Source organism: Microtus pennsylvanicus, chromosome 15 (genome assembly GCF_037038515.1).
Source record: "Microtus pennsylvanicus isolate mMicPen1 chromosome 15, mMicPen1.hap1, whole genome shotgun sequence".
NCBI classification, from domain to species: Eukaryota; Metazoa; Chordata; class Mammalia; order Rodentia; family Cricetidae; genus Microtus; species Microtus pennsylvanicus.
Genome location: NC_134593.1, coordinates 23033255 through 23048090, shown reverse-complemented (window position 1 = coordinate 23048090; position 14836 = coordinate 23033255). Strand labels below are relative to the sequence as shown.

Genomic DNA, 14836 nt, shown 5'->3' with positions numbered 1-14836 from the left:
ATGTGCACACCTGAATCTCATTCCCATGAGCTTTTGGGATGAACAGCTTGTATAATGGGTCAACTGGAGTCAGAGTGTGCCTGGGAATGACTAGAAAGAAAGAAAAGGCTGTCTGTCAAGTCTAATGGAGACACAGCCTTGTTACAAGTCTTCTGTCCAGAAAAATTGAAGTATGAAGGGGGGTTACGTGACATCAGAGCTAGAAATGAAACCGCGAATTGATAGCCTCAACCAAGAACCTAATCCCAAAGGCCATGAAACACCAACAGCCTGGAAGACAGCGGATGGAATTTGTCCAATCATTATTATCACATTTAGGGCATATGTTGAAAAACGAGTAAATCAAAAGACAATACACTTGTTGGGGGGGGGAGCACTGGTGAATTCGCACGTGCTATTCAGAAAACTGGTCTGCCTTTTTATTTATTAATTTTTTTATCAGTCCCAGTTCACCAATAGTAGACCTCAAGTCCAAAGTTCAACATCAATAGCAGAGCAGCCACAAATCTAGTAAGTGACTTAGCTCCCAGCAGCCATGAGACCCCACATCAAGACACCACCACGTGACTCTGTTCGCTTGCCCAGTGTCTGGCCTATGTTCTCAGACACATGACCACTGACTCTACTGGAAAGAGAACAGGGGAAATGTTTGCTCAAAACCCCAGACTCACTTGGCTCAGCAAATTCAAGTAACTTACACAGAGGGTGAAAATACAAGTGCGTGCGAGTATCCCTTGGGCCTGTCTCAGGCCACACAGGACACTGTGTCACCTGTGGGTCAACAATGAGAAGGGGAACAAGGCGGATCCAGGTGCCTGGGCGCTAATGACTTCCCTGCACCCATTTTCTTTATCGCGAGCCTTGGAATATGTATTAATCCACAGGACTATTGGAAGCTAATCTAGGAATATAATACAGGTCTGATTTTGGAATGGCTTGAACTCAGTCTAAGGTGGGCATAGGATGCTCATGAATCTTTATCAAGTCATCAAACCTCGACCTGCCCAGAAACTCCATGACTGACTGGGCCAGCTCTTTGAAAGGGATGAAAGCTAAACCAGGTTCCCTGGCCTTCAGGCCCATGTCCCAGAAGCCAGAGCTGCCCTCCTCCCCTAGAGGTTACATAAAAGTGAAGAATATTTGCTCTTTGGATGCTGAAATGAAAAAGCAAGTTGATGACCACTCCAAGACCCCTAGTTTTGGCCAGCAACAGTCCTAGCTATGGTACCAAAAAAGTCAGTGACTGAGGAAAATCTTGTAGGCCCACATGGGCCCCAACAAGTCTGCAGTCCTCTCTGGGTGCTATTTACATCACTGGGATTGGACAGAGCTCCACAGTAAGGCTGGAGAGGCTGGCTCAGAACTGATAAGTGGGCCAAAGGTACCTGGTGCCATGGTTACCACTAACAGGGGACTCTGGCTATGGTGCTGATGAGGCATCATGTGGCAGTGTCCCTACAAGAGCCTCTCTGAGATAGCACACAATGAAAGAGACCATTATGCAATTGTTTCTGCTACACCCTTGACCGTGTGTAAGAGGAAGATTTGCAAAGCATAGAGGTAGGTTGTAACCTCCAATTTTCTGAATTAATTAATTCCGGGTTGCATGTGCCTAAGGAAGGCTGGTTTCAAATTCATTATGTAGCTGGGGATGATCTTGAACTTCTGATCCTTTTAAATGCTGGGATCACAGAGCCTCACCCCCCCACCACCACCACACACACAGTTTGTATTTGCCTAGTGGCCTTGGAGGTCAGAGGAAGACTTTGAGTGACAGATTGCTGAGAACCACCATATAGGTTCTGGCAACGGAACCTGGGTCTTCTGCAAAAGCAGCCAGTGCTCTTAACCACTGAATCATCTCTCCAGCCCCTAATTCAACATAAAAACAACAACAAAAGCTACTACATGTTAGACGCTATGGGAGATAGGTAGGATCTTTTCCCTCCATAAGGAGACTAAAACTTAGGAGAGAGGTGTCCACATACAATTAGGTGTGGAGAAGGTAAAAAAATATAATGCTTTAAAGGTCGTGAAAGCACAGACAGAGGGAGGTTGACTCCGGAATGGGGGTGGCAATTTTAAAAAGAGGTGATACACTTCCCTCCTGTATCCCTCACGATATTGATACACTGCTCCATAAAGCAGTGTCTGGGCACTGGGATCAACCCACTTGAGTTTTGATCTTAATCTTGGTTTTTCTCATACTAAACTGGACAAGGTACTGGGTAGCTATGGCTGTCCATCTCTTTTGCTGATAGACTGGGAAAACAGACTGGGTAGAGTAAGGTGGCTCAGACACACACTTGGCAACATGCAGGGAATAGAGTAACAGCCAAGTTAGCCATTACTCAATGAATGTTCACCCAGGGAATGGTTAAAAGTTTCACCTGCAGTTCAAGCCTTTTACCAAACACATTCAAATGGGCCCACATTTACAGTTTCCTTTATTTTTGTCTTATGTATATGGGTATTTTGCTTGCGTGTGTATGTGTGCACCATATATGTGCATTGTCTACAGAGTCCTAGAAGAGGGTGTTGGATCCCTTGGGACTGGAGTGAGTTAGCTGTGATCTGCCAAATAGCTTCTGGGAATCGAACCCAGGTCCTCTGGAAGAGTAGCCAGTGCTCTTAACCACTGAGCCATCTGTTCAGCCCCCCTCCCTTTTGCTTTTGTTCCTTTGTTTTTTTTTTTTTTTGTTGTTGTTGTTGTTTGTTTTTTGAGACAGGAACTTTCTGTGTGTCCCTGGCTGTCCTGGATCACACACACACACACACACACACACACACACACACACACGCCTGCCTCATCCTGCTGAGCCCTGGGATTAAAAGCATGCACCCCTATTCTGGGCTAGGCCTCCCATTTCAGGTTCATCATAGAACACATTATCTACCGTTAAGACTGAGTTGGACCTTAATGGCTAGTTGTTCCCCCACTATGCATTATGTGGGACTAAGAGTGTGTTCCTGGAGATATACAGTGGTGGTCTTTAATCCTGAGAGGCAGAAGCAGATGGATATCTGAGTACCAGGGTCTGCATAGAGAAACCGCGGGGGAGGGGAGGTGGAATGTATCCCTGGTACAGAGTCACTTGACTGGTTGGCAGAAGAGTAAAATTTGGCGAAATCATTTTGTGGAGCTCAAAGTCACAGAATGTTGGTGTGTGATGGAGATGACTTTCTGTGATGTCACACTCACCTGGCGACAATGCCAGAAGCCACCCAGGAATCTGAAGTCCCAGACCACCAGTTGCTGCATCCCTGCTGTCCCTCATCTATTTCTACCAGTGCCTGGGGCCACAGCAATGGAGTTAGGAGAAGGTGTCTTTCCTCCTTCTTTTCTCCGGTCCCAAAGAAAAGTTTTCTAGTTCTTGGGTCGCACTTCCTTTTTCACAGCTGTCTAGGAATTTGAGGTGTGTGCTGGGGGGGGGGGCGGGCATCAGCGCTGTTTCTGCATTAGTTCGCCTCAACTGAAAGTGCTTGGCAAGACATGTTCTTGCTCCACTGTTCCCACAGAGAAGGTGCTCCCAGGGCGCGGGTGGGAGGCTTTCCATAGAAAACGCTGGACAGGTAAAGCCCGCAGGAGCTGGGGCGACTGGCTCTCCAGTCTGTTGTACTTCAGATTGTAAACAGTCAGAAAGCCTTCTTCTCCATCCAAAGGCCAATGGAGGAAAAAACCTGGGCTGGCCAATATGGAGGAGGGCGCAGCCTGAGGCAATTGGTAGACAATGAACTGGGTACCGAAGGGACCTTGCTGTCTTCACCTGCGAAACGACTTAGCTTTAGTTACCCGGCCATCTTATCTGTCATCTGTCGCTGTAGTCACACGCATGAGCTGGATATTATAGTCGTTTGAGTTGCGATCGGAGGACTCAACGCCGCGGAGTCCGCCTTGACCGTGAGCGGCGCTGCGGCGCGGTAAGAGCCGAGGACCGGGCGCACTGGGCCGGGAAGGAAGCATGGCCGGCGAGCGGGGCGCCAGGCTCGGCCTCCAGCGCCCTCGAGCAGGGCCGGGGCGCGCCAGTGGGGCGCTGGCGGCGGCCGGGGGCTGACCTCGAGCGCCGGCGAGTCTGCGCCCTCCCACCGGCCCGCGCTCGCCTCCCGCCGCCTCGGGTTAGGCGGCGGCGGTCAGCGCGCACCTCATCAATAAGACCTGACAGGCCGCCGGCTCCGCGGCCATCCATCAAGCCCGGGCAGCGGGTACATGGGGGCGGGAGCCCGGGCCTCCCCGAGGCTCGCTGCTCCGTGCTCACGCCACCGGGTGGCAGGCAGAACTCTCCTCTCCAGCAGAATACTTACATTTCTTTGGGTTCCCCAGGTCTTAAAGATGCGTCGGCATGAGGCCCTGCACTGCTCAGGCGGGGAAACAGAGGCTAGACTGGGTGCTGGCACACCTTGGGCCTCACAACCATGCTATGATGGAAACGTGAGTCGAGCCTCTGTCACTTCACCCCGGCATCTAGATCCTGCAGCATCCACGCTGGTACAATCGTGCCCCACGTATGACAAATGGAATAGGCTAAGTGGAGCTGTCAATAAAACGCCTACACATTAAAAATAATAAACTTCTGGAACTCGAGGTGTAGCTTAGTTGGTAGAGAGCCTTGCTTAGCAAACCTGAGGCACTGGATTGTATCTACTTTGCCCCATACACTAGCCACGATGGTCTTGGGCAGTGGAGGCAGGGGGATCAGAATTTTAGTCATTCTCCATTTTCAGCTACACAAGTCCGTCTTCTAAGCTAGCCTGGATTACTTGAAGCTCAATCTCAAGAGGGAAGGGGAGCTCCTTGAATTTGTTATTTCCAGTTTCACACTCCTTTTCTCCCAAGAAGGGAACATGCTAGCCCCTCATTTATGCATTCCTTATTCTAATAACTGGACTCACAAGAAGAGGTCTATGGTAGAGACTTGAGTTTGTAGTCACACTTACAGAGTTTGCCTAGCACAAAGCAAGCAGATCTTGTAAGGGAATTGTTACCATGCAGCTTTGTGGTAGAGAGGGACTTGGGACCTTGTGCTTAGCCTCACCCCACCCCAAGGAGGCTCACAACACAGTCCTGATTTATTCAGGCCTTCCTAGGGTGGGTAGAAGCTGGTGTGGCCCCACAAGGAGCCCTTCCTTTTCTCCCTTCCCAAACTGTGGCTGGGCCAAGGTGCTCCAGCTACAAACCCCAGCATCCATTTCACCCCCTCACTTCTTGCTTTCCCACCTCACTTTTTTATTTTCCTACTGTTTCATGAGCAGCCCCCAGAGGCTTGGACAAGGTTACCCTAGGCAATGAACAGACAAGGCCAGAATGCTTCAAGTCTAACAGGAAACACATTGTTTTTTAAGGGGGTGGGGCTTGGGTTGTTTGTGTGTGATTCCTCCTACACTTCACCTGAGTGACAAGGCATGAGAGCACAGGCGAGGGCAGGATGCTGAGTTTCCAGTGGTTTTTCTTGACCCATTCAGTTGCTGCTGGCAGGTGGAAGGAAAGCCTGCCGGGTTCCCTCAAGCTTTGAACTTGGCTTACTTAGAATCTGGCTGCACAAAACCAGTCTAGCTGACTGCCTAGGCTTCCCAGCTCCACTCTTCCTCCCATGTAGCCCAGAGGTTGCTGCCTGAGGAAGGCAGAGTGAGGCTGCAATTGCTGTCCAGGAGGTCAGGGCAGGATCACATTCGCTCCTGCATTTGCCTTTATACAGCTAGCTGTGCTGTGTGTGTGTGTGTGTGAGAGAGAGGGGGGGGGGGTAGATGTGGGTGGCACACCCAAGAGGGAACCTTGAGTCAGTTCTGTGCATCCAGGCTGAGCAATGAGTGAGGACCAAGGCTGGATGAGTCTGCATCCCTTAAAAAGAAGTCAGGAGCCTTCTGTGTATCTAAATCACTCTCCTGGAGAGCTGGAAGTGGGAGTCAAATGCGTACCAGGGGTGTGAAGCTCCCTGGAGACTGAGAGTCAGGCAGAGAGGAGAGGGGACTGAAGAATTTTATCTTGCCTCCCCAACACACACACACACACACACACACACACACACACACACACACACACAGAGAGAGAGAGAGAGAGAGAGAGAGAGAGAGAGAGAGAGAGAGAGAGATTCTCTCTTCTGCTTTTTACTGTCAGATTTATTGACATGTTGTCTCCATATTGTAAACCTACTCCTTTTTATCATACATTCTATGTGTGTTGGCAAAACGCAGCAATCCTGTAAACACCAGCGTGATCAAGACCTCAGGTCAGTCCCAGCCTGCTCCTAATTCTCCGCCCTCACCCCACCCCCGCCCCTTCAGGTAACTCTTTCTTACTCTGTGACCCTGGCTACCTCTAATTTGTCTTCAGCTGCTGTGGTTTTGTCTTTTCCAGAATGTCCTACATACATGGTTCTTAAAATTTAGTCCACTGAGTCTTTTTCCAATGGCACTGAACACAGTTTAGATTCTTCATGTCCTTGGGTGTAGAAGTAGTTCATTCATTTTTGCGGCTGAACTCTACTCTGCTGTACGGATGGGCACACAGTTTATCTCTCACCTGAGTGTCTCAGTTTGGAGGAATTATGAACAAACATGTAGGCTTTTAAGATACCAAGGGTAGTTTTTGGTACATGAAGCAAAACACTAAGAAGCTGGACGTGTGGCTCAGCTAGTATTGAAGTGTTTTCCTAGCATGTGTGAAACTTTGGATTTAAACCCAGCTCAGAATAAAACTGGGTGTGGTGGCTCATGCTTGTAATTCTGGGACCTTGTAGGTAAGGGCAGGAAGATCAGAAATTCAAGGTCATCCTCTATCTTCAACTACACAGCAAATTTGAGGCCTCGGTGAACCACATAAGATTTTGTTTTAAAATTAAAAAGAAAATTGCCAGGCAGTGGTGACACACGCCTTTAATCCCAGCACTTGGGAGGCAGACGCAGGCAGATCTCTGAGTTTGAGGCTGTCTTGGTCTACAGAACAAGTTTCAGAGCAGCCAGGGGCAACACAAAAAAAAATTATGTGTTTATTCACAAAGCTCTTGTTACTCCAATGTAAATTACAGCCAGTAGAGCTGCTAAACAACCTGCAAAAGAAGGGACCAGTATGACTTAGTCCCTAATAGAGTGTAGCCGGTGAAGGAGGGTGGGGAATCCATTTTGGATTAAACTAGTCCTGTGCTTATTGCTTGTCCTTGTCGAGCCCTCAAGGTCTCCTAAGAAAGTCCTTACCTGTTCTGCACTTCTATGCCCCACCCATTAGAAAGCAGTGTGGCATCAGGAAATGGGTATCTCTGGATACTTCCTGGGAGATAGATATGGATTCTGCCCCTCTCCCCAGGAAAGGTCCTTCTCTCTTTTCAATGAAGTGAGAAGTAGAGGCGGCTTCCTGGAGCTGGGCGCCTTTCTAGGGGCACCGTCAGCATCCCCCCACACATAGAAACCTATCAATTCATTTTTTATTTTTTATTTATTTATTTTTTTGCTTTTTGGTTCCCTTCAAATCCTTGTGTCTTAGCAATTTGTTATACATTAGCATCTCTGGGGAAGAACTCAGACTTTAAGAGGAATAGATCCAGTCCCTCCTCTAACCAAGGAAGGAAAAGTTGAAGCCAGTCACTGAGCGCTGTGTGAGGGCCATGGTGTAAGGCTAGCCTTACTGAGTTGTGATCGCCCCAGTCGTCCAGACTCCGGGCTCCATGTCCTCTTTGTGTGGAAAAAAGGTGCGGACTGTTTCCCAACTGAGAGGTACTGGAGGGGAAGGAACGGGCACTCGGGCACTCGGAGGGCACCTGCCGCAGTGGTGGGAAGTAGATGGACATGGCTTTGTTGCTGGTCCTTGACAGGGAAGGGTCAGCCTGGGAATGGTTGGTCACTGACTGGACGGCGTTTACCGAAACCTCTTTCGCTCACCCCCGCCCCCAGCCAGCTTGGGACTGGGCCTGAGTCAGACGGCTGTTTTTGCACTTGGGCTTCGGGCTTCCTTGACACTTTCCTGTCTCTCCAGGCCCGCCACGACGCGGCGCCTGCTTGGGCGTCTTCTCTGGCTCGGAGTCACCCCTGGCTCCGAGGGTGAGGTGAAAGGTGCTGGGGTCGGCAGCGTTCTTTCCGGCCACCTTAGGGGGAGGGGGGAGGCTACCATACGGAAGCAGGTCCAAGCTGGGGCTGCAAACATCAGGTCCTTGGGGACTCCCTGGGTTACCCCTATGTTTAGAGTTCTTGGGTGGGGGAGTGCTGGTGTACAGCTGTAGGGTCTGAAGATTCACCAGTCCTGTATAGTTTTGTCCGGGGATGGTCCCCTCTTTTAGTACCTAGTTGTGTGTCCCAAGCTTCCACCCCAAGCCCCCACACACTGTATCTGCCATTTGACATTCTACCTAATTGATGTGTTTTTCATCTGTCTTTATTTTACGGAAAGAAGCTGGCCAGGACAGCACCAAGTTCCACCCCTTTAAGTTCTGTACCACAAAACAGTACCCAAGAAATGCAGATCGAATGACTGAAATGGACCCCATCTCTTTTTGACTTTTCCTAGCCTTGGTACTGAACCTGAGGTCTTCCTTCCTTCCCCACTCCTGTCTCTGCCAGCTTCATTTCTGTCTCTTCCCCTTTCTCTCTTGTGTCTGTCCTCCCTATGCTTCAATTTTCCCCTGTCCTGGTGTCTGACAGTCCCCCATTCCCCCAGAATTTATGGAGGGCCTTCTGAGATGACAGAGGCTCCCTTGGCGGGTTGCCTTTCCAGGATCGCCACCACCTCCCTGTTCATCACTGCTGCATTGTGTCTAGCTAGCTTCTCCCGTTAATCTTGACTCCAGCATCCAGTCTAACCCAGACATCCATTCTTCTTCCCCATCCCAGGGCTTCTACTGTTTGTTTCCTGAGGAATAGCCTAGATTTTGGTGGGCAATCTGTAGTTAGGGATATGAGCCACCAGGGCTGAATCAGCCCTCTGCAGATCTCCCCTTGGCCCAGAGTCCCTCTTCTGGGACTGGGTGAGAAGGCTGTGCATCACCCAAAACCCAACCCGTTTAAAAAAACTTTGTGTTCTCCCAGCAACACCAGAGATGCTAGTAACAGCCCCTCTTGCCTGGGCTACACAATTTTAAGGGAGAAAAAGCAAAGCCAAAGAGGGATAGCTCTTTGAGTTTAAGGTCAGCCTGGTCTACACTGCAGGACTCTGCCTCAAGCAAAACAAATGAACAACTCCTCCCCTGTTTTTGTTTTTGTTTTCAAATTCAACCATTCCACAAACACTCATTGAACACCTACTGTGCACTGGCCTTGGTTTTCACCTTAGGGAGCTTACTTTCTGGAGGGTGTGCTGGTGTGAAGGTGTCCGTCAACAGCTACCGACAAATGAATTTCTAACCCCAGGAAAGAAACACCTAAGGATAAATTGAATAAATATATTTAATATCACCATACGGAATTAATGGTGTTCTGTCTTTGGTTATAATACTACCCCTGGGCGACTTCAACCATATAAATGAGGAAGAAAGGAGATACCACGCATGGCGTGAATGAATTGGGGTACCAGGTCACCAAAAGTATCTAAGAGTTGGCAGCCCCTACAGACAGCAGTCTGAGCCTGTTGTCTCAGCTGACCGTGGTTACTGGGAACTCCTGGGCACCCAGCAGGTGTCTGCAGCTCCTCCTCCGCTTTCCCGACGGCCGCCCTTCTCTAAGGAAGGGTGAAGGAGTCCTTAGGGAAGCCGGAAGAAGGGGGTCTGTGGAAGGAGGGGATATCAGCAAGTCTATTTCGGGAGGACAGATCTAGGCTCCCAGACCCGTTGGCGACCTTGCCAAGACTGGGAATCTGAACTGAAAAGCGTCCTCCCCATTCATCGTTCACAAACTTAGCAAAAAAAATTTACACAAGGCTTTTCGGGTTTCGTTCTAAATAAATTTTGCATTTTTAAATATCAGACACGCGCAGTAACGGAAATTTAGAGAATAAAAAAGCAAGACGACTGTTATAGAGAGCATTTTACGGCTGCTATGAAAATATTAAGAAGGAAGACGGTACTCTCGTTTGGAGACCTGCAGCCTCCACACACACTTAGTCACCTAGAATTTGAGTCCCGATCTTTCTGGGCCGTTTTAAAGATGACGAGGGTAACTTTGTCTTCCTCATCCTTGCTCGGCGGTGTTGTTTTCCCAAAGAAAAATGAAACAGAAGAGTGATCTGTAATTTAGAAGTGACTGTAAAATAAGCCACGGACTGGTCTCCAGACTGGAAGCACCTGAAATATTTCCCGAGGTCTGTGAGAAAGGCACGGCTTTGGCTTGCAACACTGAACATTTCTTTAAAAGCGAGACTGTTCTTAAAGAGTTACTTCCTTCCTTCTGGGGTGGACCGGTGGCAAGATCCCCCCTCGGTGTGGGGCTAGTTCTGGGGTTTGTATGAATGGGGAGTTTATGTCGATTCCTTTTCCACCTGGAATCCCATGTGTAGAAGGCCCAGGGTTGGGGGAAGAGTGCGTGCGTGGGAGGGGGGGCTACCCCGGAGCGGCCTTTATAGTTAATTGGTTCTTCATTCTTCCTTGAACAGGATGGGGTGCGCCCAGCTGCTCACTTTTTCTGCTTGTGCAGGGGATCTCGCGGTGTGGGCTATCAGTCACAGAGGGATGGGAGATGGTGTCTGTGGCCTCTGGCTCCCCCTGGGGAATTGGGGAATTCCAGGACACTGTCGGGTAGCACACCGCTTTCGTTTGGCGCGGGTCTCTTTGCAGGACGAATCCAATGCCTTTTGACTCAGGGGCACATCTGCATCAGGGATGCGCGTTCTATGGGGCCAAGGTGGACTTCTGTAGTCTTCCCTCTGGCTCCTGTTTCCGATTACAGGACACTGGAAACTGTCCAAGCTTCAGATTCTTTCCGGAACTCGTTTTTTTGCTCACTGCGTGGCTCGTGAGTCGATTCCTGCCGAATAGTCATCCGCCTCCAGAAACGCTGGCACTGTGGCGCTCGGTTCGACGTTGCCCACGGTTTAAAACAAACTACACGGTTCCCAGGGGGGCACGCGTTGGTACCGGGCTCTGGGAAGGAAACCTCCCTTGGCCTCTGTGTGAAGTCCAACATCTGCTGTTTATTTTTTTCTTCGAGGGAATTCGAGTCCCAATTCCTCCGTACGGTCGTATTCAGCCTACAGTTTCATTTCTGCTAGTTCACAGATGGGCTTCAGTCTCAGGATCCTCCAAGGAGCAAGAAATAAATTCATTCTTTGGTGCTGCAAGGATTATTGAAAAGTACAGCTCACTTAAGCCCGTCTTATTATGGAAAACCTCAGACACTCCCCCATGAGCAAAAAGGATTTAAAAGGTGGAAGGTGAGCCGGAACGTTTCTGCCCAAAGGGCAGAAATCTTGAGAAAGGAAAGCGGAAAGGAGAACGTGAGAGAGGTTGGGCCACCTTCCCCTGTCCATCCCAGGGACGTCTTCCTTAAAAATAGCCAAGTCTGAACCCTAGAGTGCCCAGCCCCCCTCCTCCCAACCGCCTCCCTTAGTCTGAGAGGAGCCTGGGAACCTCTAGAGGCAGCCGATAACCCCCTTCCAGCTCCAGCCAGCAAGGCCTTGAAATGCTCCCCGCTCCTGGCAACGCATAGAGGTCGCCTTGGTTCCTCTGGTTCCAGCAAAGGAAGGGAGCAACTGAAGGGTCGGAGGGAAAGAGAGGGAGGGAGGGAACGGGGGCAAAACCAAAAGCGCCCAAGAAACACGTCTGGTTTGAGACTCAGCCCACACACCAGGAGAGATTTGGTGTGTGGGACCCAAAGTGTGGGGGTTAAGTCACAGGAAGCTGAAACAAATGTCTCCGTCCCAGGCGCCTGGCAGAGTCAGAGAATTGTCTGGGGCTTTGGGCCCACAGCTCTTAGCCCAGCAGGAGAGGACCTGCTGGAGACCTGGGAGGGAAAAGTGGCCTAGGAGAGCCCGGGTTGTAGCCGGCAGCAAGCAAAAGCTAAGAATCACGCGACTCTCTTAGAGACTCCACTCGAGTTTCTCAACAATCACACGGAGCAATATCCCCAGCTTAACTCGAGGGCATTCTCCTTTTATTTTATTTTGGTTTTTTAAGACTGGGTTTCTTTGTATAGCCCTGGCAGTCTTAGAGCTTGCTCTGTAGACCAGGCTAGCCTCAAACTCAAAGATCCGCCTGCCTCTGCCTCCTGAGTTACAGGGATTAAAGGTTTGGGCCACCAATGTCCCCAGGCAAAAACAGGGCTTCCTGCCTGCTGGGTTGAGCAGTCTACCAGCTGAGCTACGTCCCCAGCGCGGCCACACGCCTTCTAAATCGTTAGGAGCTTAGTTTACGGGTGGTGAAAACGCTAGGACACCACCTCGCTAAGGCCCATCCCACACACCAGGGAGAATGTCCCTGGCAGCGGCCAGAGACCTTGGGGACCCGGAGGAGTGACACTTGGTTGCTCCCTCAGACACTAAACCTCAAACCTCAGGCTGGTCCTGGTCCCCAACCTTAGTACATTTTGATCTATGAGGGTTGTTACAGAAAGGCAGATCTGAGACCTGTTGCACACAAGTGGGAGGCGGGGAGGGGGGAGAGAAAGAGGGACGGAGGGGGAGGGAACGAGAGACTTTTCTTCCGTGGGCCATGGGCCTTTGGCTTCGCGTCTCTCCTGCTCACCGGGTGACGGAGGATTCCTTGTAAATAAAGCAAGGGCCATACCATTCTCTTCGCGCATCTGAGAGGCCCAAATCCGAGTTTGCTCGGGGAGGTCTGTGATGCCCAGCGAAGGCCTCTGAGATCCCCCAGAAGACCGTCCCTAAAACTTTACCAGACCTTGAACCCGTGGCGCCTGATTCTGTTCAAACACTGTTTAAAATGGGGTGGGAGGTGGGGGGCTGGACCCTAGTCATGGGACCCCCGATTCCCGGACGTCAAAGGGCTCAAGCTGGCTGCACCGCAGGCAAAGTCGGTGAGTCAGACCAGAGAGAACAGGACTTCAGCAGCTCAGGAACCCTGACGGCATCAGTTTTCTCTCCTCCCCTATGGCCGCTCTGAACCTCGGCCCCTTGGGTTTGGAAAAGAATTCCCCCAGCGCAGCCGCGCTCAGTCCTTCCTCTGGGATTTTCCTGAGATCCCCACGGGTTGGCCAAGGTCCCACGGGTTTTTCCTTTCAATCCGCTCAGCGTCCCAACCTGTCCCTATCTCCTGGGGTGCCTGTGCACCGGCCGGCGAAGGCAATCTGCTGTTGATCTCTAACGACGGGAGCGGATGCCATCCGGAGCTCTCTGGCTGCAGCAGGTTTCTTAACGGGTGGTATATTCCAGCCCCCCTCTAACTCCTCTAATCTTGTATGAGAAACCAGTGCTGGGGAGAGAAATGCGGCCTTAAAAAAAAGTTAGTTTAACCCAAAGCGTGAGAGCCACCAGCGAGTTGTTATCTGCGGCTGAAGGCTGTGGTAATCGATGGGGTTATTTTTACGCGGTAATAGGGCCCTGTGATTGCTCTATTAACCTTTAGACCTGTCTGAGGGACTCTCCCCTCACCGCCCCGCTGCGCCAGGGCCTGCAGGCCCTGACGCCGACACCAAACTCTGGTCTGACACCCTCCCTGCCCCCACTCTGGGGTGGGGGGAGCTACAGCCCCCTAGTTGGGTTTGAACGTTGGAGACAGGCTCCTCAACCCCCTCCTCGTTATTTTGATTGGATCCCATTCGCGGTGGGCCGAAGAGAGCACAGGGACAGATGAGAAGGGACAGGAGGCCTAAGGAGTTGGAAGCAGTATGGTACGCGTTTTGTATAAATACAAAAACTCCTGCGCTGGTGGCGGGTTCTCGGCGCCTTGCAGTCTCCACCGGCTGGTGGGAAGGTGAAAAGGACTCTTGGGTCTCTAGGCACAGACCTTAAGGTTCAGTTCGGGTTTTAGTACCTCCTGACGCTCTCTCGAACGCATTTCAGGGGCAGGGTAGATCTGAGGCCAGCCAGGCACCCCGAGTGACCCAGTGGCCCCACGGGCAACCAGGAAAGAGCCCAGCGCTCGGGGTCACCTTCCCCTCTACCAGCCCCGCCCCTTGCCCACCGCTCCAGAACGTGAAGCACTGAAGGTGGGAGAAAACAGGAGGAACTAGTGACTAAAACAATCCTTGTCGGAGCAGCGCACCACCAGGTTGTCGGACAGCACCGTGGGCCGGTGTCGGCACCGGTACTGAGCGCTTTTGGTTCTCCGAGGTCCGCGCGCATGGACTTTGCCTGCTGGGGGAGCTTTGGGAACAGCCGGGTTGGCGGACTCCCGGCAGAGGTGCAGCCACTGCCGCGCACCCCCGCCCCCCGCCCTTGCACGTGACTCCTTCAGGCCAGTCAGCGCCTACGAGCCCAGTGCGGGGGCCCGGGGCGCCGAGCCGGGAGCAAGGGACGAGCCGGAGGCCCGCACAGTGGCCGCCTGAGGCTCCGCCGCCGCTGCTACTCCGCGGGTGCTCGGAGGTCGTGCGGGCTCTCCGAGAGGCTCGAGCGGGCCAGGTAGGGCTCCCCCACCCCCTGCTCTTTTCCGGGGTAGGCGAAACTCACCAGTCTCCTGCCCTGGTTTGTCTGGAACAGGGAGGGAAGCAGCTAGTAAGTGGGAAATCAGCCCCCGGTCCTTGCAATGCCCCCAGATTGGCTAAAGCCGGCTCCACTTTTGACTTTGGCCTAGCAAGGACTTTATTTAAATCGAGTGAGAGCAAAAAACTTATGGGTACTCGCGAGCGTGTGTTTGGATTGTTTGGGAGAAACATGATCCCTTTTCATCGGTCCTGTGTGCAGATTCTCCAGTTCTGTTTTGCACCCCACAGGCCAGGGCCCGTGTAATCTCTCTGACCGACCGACCTGGGACAGGCCGCATAGCCCCCACACTTTTAGGGGCGCAGTCGAAGGAATATCTCCAACCTG

The 14836-nt window shown here is 51.4% G+C and overlaps 1 protein-coding gene across 3 annotated transcripts in view; it reads left to right on the top strand.

The window, feature by feature from the left end:
- Gata4 (GATA binding protein 4) overlaps window positions 1–14836 on the top strand; it is a 68907-nt gene that overhangs the window by 11064 nt on the left and 43007 nt on the right. For 2 of the 3 annotated variants that reach the window (XM_075949124.1, XM_075949122.1), the window contains exon 1: window positions 14300–14428. The exons of the other annotated variant lie outside the window; for it this stretch is intronic. The gene's annotated coding sequence lies outside the window, so the exon portion shown is untranslated. Of the gene's footprint in view, window positions 1–14299; window positions 14429–14836 lie in introns of those variants that run through there. 3 annotated transcript variants of the gene reach the window in all.